The sequence below is a fragment of the Eucalyptus grandis genome, chromosome 3, assembly GCF_016545825.1.
Source record: "Eucalyptus grandis isolate ANBG69807.140 chromosome 3, ASM1654582v1, whole genome shotgun sequence".
Taxonomy (NCBI): domain Eukaryota; kingdom Viridiplantae; phylum Streptophyta; class Magnoliopsida; order Myrtales; family Myrtaceae; genus Eucalyptus; species Eucalyptus grandis.
The window spans coordinates 49,641,632-49,645,726 of NC_052614.1; the positions used below are offsets into that span (position 1 = coordinate 49,641,632).

At 38.9% G+C, this 4,095-nt stretch overlaps 1 long non-coding RNA gene across 1 annotated transcript; it reads left to right on the forward strand.

Annotated features, from left to right (window-relative positions):
• Positions 1 to 516: 516 nt before the first annotated feature.
• LOC120291116 lies at positions 517 to 3,285 on the forward strand. The gene is made up of 3 exons (XR_005548955.1): positions 517 to 1,049; positions 2,180 to 2,280; positions 2,686 to 3,285. It is a non-coding gene; the product is annotated as an uncharacterized LOC120291116 (long non-coding RNA).
• The last annotated feature ends 810 nt before the right edge of the window (positions 3,286 to 4,095 follow it).

Consider the following 4,095-nt stretch of genomic DNA (forward strand, 5'->3'; position numbering starts at 1 on the left):
CCGCCGAGCCCCCTGCTGCAGCACCTCGCCTGCGCTGCCCTCCCCCGCGAAGCCGCTGCTGCCCCTGCTGCTGGGTCCTCCTCTGCTCGACGCCTGACAGATCTGCTCCGACCCCGACAGATCTACTTCGGAGCCTACTCCCCAGTGACGCCCCTGCTGCCGACAGCCCAGCTCCGCTGCTGTCCCTGTCCTCACCGCGCGACGACCCTGACGCTACTTCTGGTCCGCTCGCTCTCTCATTCTTAAATATTTTACCTTTCCGATTTCACCAATGGATTCCAGTTTTAAAATGGTTGCTTTGCCTTTAACGTTTCACCGATTGATTTTGTATTGAATCTATTGATTATGAAACTGTTATGGTGTGTAAATCATTTACCTTTCGAGTTTCATCGATAGATTATACAACAATTATTATGAAACTGTTATGGTTTTGATACAATACTTGTGCGGGTGGGTGTGTGTGAGAGAGGCGGAGGGGCAGTGGGCCGACAGGGGCTCTGGCAATGGGGAATATCATGAACGGATCTGTGTTGCAAATGCTTCTTTTAACAGGTACCTGTCTTACTTGTCGAAGTTTACCGGAGACTTTTGATGGTGCTGGAGCATGGTGACTCTAGCATGACAGGGTCGGGGTTACCGCGACGTAGTTTTGTTCACTAACAGGGATTCAATGAGATTGTCGTAGGTGATACGAGGGATGAGTTATTAATCATTGTGTGCATATGCATAGGTATAGTGTTTGAGGACGATTGATGGTCTATCTGTTCGGTGTAGCTCGGTTGTTGTAGGCTGTCAAGATGGTATTGGAGGGATAAGAAAAGCAAAAGTCCTGAACGTTTCGTTCGTCGGTTGATTGAGTCACTAACATTTTACTTTGTCATGATGGCTTGATTCCTCATGGGTTTTCTTGTAATGCTTTTACTTGGCTATTCTAATGGAACTTCATTTTCATTTCGTGATCTCTCCAGCTGCTTTACTCAGTTGGAATCTGATATCTCTGGTTGATTTGTCGGCTTTTCTTATCATGCAGTTCGATGGCTCAAAAGCAGGTAAAAAGCTGTGCTACCGTTTCTCTTCGCAATGTATTCATCTCCTAATCAATACTATCTTCGGAGAGGTTTTATATTGACATTATTGTCATTTATCTATTGTAGAGTGCTTTCCTCGAAACAGCACAAAAGGAAATGTTGTTTTTTAGTTTACTTTCTAATCATCCTTATCTTCTGTTGGAAACGGGGATGCTACTTGCCTGACTGAATGTGTAGTGAACTTCACTTTCACTCTATGGTTTTCTTCTTCAATATACTCTTATAAACCCAAACTCGCCTCTTCCCAAAAATTATATCTTAAAATGATCACTTGTCTCGACTATCATATGTACAGCTTCGGCAAGTGACTTCTTGGTGAGATTGTAAACGCTTCATATGAGTGTGTACAGTAATTTTTATGCAAAACAGGTTTCAATATAAATAGGGTTAACCCTGTTCCAGGACCAGAAAAACCGGGTGGGTCGGGAACAGGGTCCAATGCAAACAGGGTCGGGTTCAGGGTCCAAAAAAAGAGAACCGGTTATAACAGGGTCGGGAACAGGGTCCACGTCTAGACCCTACCCACCCTGGACCCGATCACCCCTAGTTGTGTGCCTTTGTAGAGGCCCACCTACGGTTCTCAGATTTAATACCTTTTTCTTCCCATTAATTTGAAAATAATATCATCACAGACCCCATTGTCAGCAACTCGAGTCTCAACAAATTAATTAATTCTCTTAAAAAGATTAGTGTTAGTGAGATAACACTGATGAATGTGGATGCACCTGATTCAACAGTCAAGAACAAACTTCTGGAGATACTAATAGTTCATATATAATAAAAGTTTATAGTGTAATGCGACAAATTCTTAACATTTAAATCTACACAAATCAACCGACCAAAAAAAAAAAAAAAAAAAAAAAACATCTACACAAATCAACTTTACTCGTTCTTTCAAGCCCCAATGCTCTGACCGCTTGCTGAGTGGTCGTTGGAGCTTTGATTTTAGTGGTTCGCACATTTTACTACCTAAAGTACTCTTGAGATTCGTTCCTTTATTTCATCTGTTTCTGCGGGTCCTCTATTTCACAGAATTCACCTTCATTTTCCCCCGCCTTCTTGATGTTTACTTCATATCGATTCAATCGCAGAGCCAAAAATAACCTGTCATTGAGAAGCAATAGTTGATCGCCTTTCCCTAAATCTGTCACAATTGGCTCTTGAACTCCACTGGGGCCTCCCTTTAATCACGGTAAGTACATCATCTGCTTGACTTCAAAATTTAAATAACTGATGAGTATATATACATGTCTTGACAGTAGTCGAGGCACAAGAAAGAAACTTGCACATGTAAATATTTGATGTAAGTGGTTGTTGGTGCATTGCTAGTACTAGTGAGTGTATTCCTGATTGCCTGTTTCTATTGCTGTTCTTTTTTGAAACTTACCAGATAACAAAATTATTCTTAAAGCTCTTGGTATCGTTCTTTGGGATCCTGACAGTGTTAATGCATATAGCTGCGCTTGGATCCATGGCAACAGATAGATCCTTCTCTTGTTTGCTCATTTTCATGTAAAGTTTGATGCAATTGGTTGTGCGTGTTTGATGGTGCTTCCATTTCCAAGTCTAATTAGGTTGAAGTCTGTATTATTTGCAGGGTTCTGAGAGGACTGCCCAAAATTAAGAGGAAGAGGAGCTCAGAGGCAATCCCCATCATGGAAATTGAGCCAGAATGCGAGTACGATGTGTTTTTGAGTTTTAGGGGACCGGACACACGCCTAACCTTTGTTGATTGCCTCTACCGCAGCATGAAAGGGGCAGGAATCCATGTTTTTAGGGACAATGAAGAACTCCGAGTTGGTGAACAAATCAGTGGAGCACTTTTGAAGGCACTTAATAAGTCTCAAATCTACGTACCCATATTCTCTTTGAACTTTGCCTCCAGTTCATGGTGTCTTCGTGAAGTTGCCCACATGGTTGAATTAACCTCAAAATCAAATGGGAAGAAAGAGATCCTCCCCATTTTCTATGACGTGGAGACTGATGATGTGAAACTCAAAACCAAATTGTATAGAAAAGCCATACGCAAGCATAAGAAGAAGTTTGGCTCCAATGAATTGAAGCGGTGGAAAAGTGCCCTTGTAGAGGTTCCAAGTACGAAGGGATGGGATCTTAAAGGCAAAGGGTAAATCTCCTCAACTTTTTATGTTTAAAATTTAAATTTCAATGGATGAACGTTTGTCCCTTGAAATTTCTAAAAATAAAGAATCTGGGCATTTCTATTTAAGATTTGCATTACAAATCGGTGGAAGCTAGACCCAAAAACCAAAAACCCACAATAGAAAATAGAATATGACCAGACAGGTAATAATGATTTTCTACTTAATATGACTCGACAGGTAAGAGTGACTTTCTACTTAATGAACTATTCTACTTGCTCGCGTTATCACAAAAAGTAGAGTGGAAGTCATGCGATTTTCTGTATTTTTCACGTAAAATATTGGACAATAATTGGTCAATCAATAGGAAATTTTGAATCTTTTAAACAACACATAGACATGATAAAAAAATTTCTAAAAGAGTTAAATTGCAAGCGCACGTGCAATGCTTGTATGCAAAAAATGGATGTTAAAAAAGATTTGGCAAAATTTCCATAATATAAAATATTATAATTATTAATTAACGGAAACAAAATGTTGACATAACATGAAGAATTTAAGCACAAAAATGTCGAAAGACAAAATTATTGCAAGATTTGAACCTTCTTTAGTAAAGTTGTTTGTAAGACAGAAAAGATTCAAATTTTAATAGTCAAGTACATTAGAGATAAAATAAAATTATTAATTTAGTGAATTTTCCATTTATACAATATTTATGGAATACTAATTGAGGATATTTTAGGGAAGAAAATATGATCATATAAGAGCTCTTCTATTTAAAATACATACATCTTTGGTTTGTCTTTTTACCCAGATTTTGATATGCATAATGGCTTATTTTATTATTTTCTAGTTAAATGTACTTTTGTGGTAAAATAAGTTTGTGATTAGGTGTAATTAAAAATCTG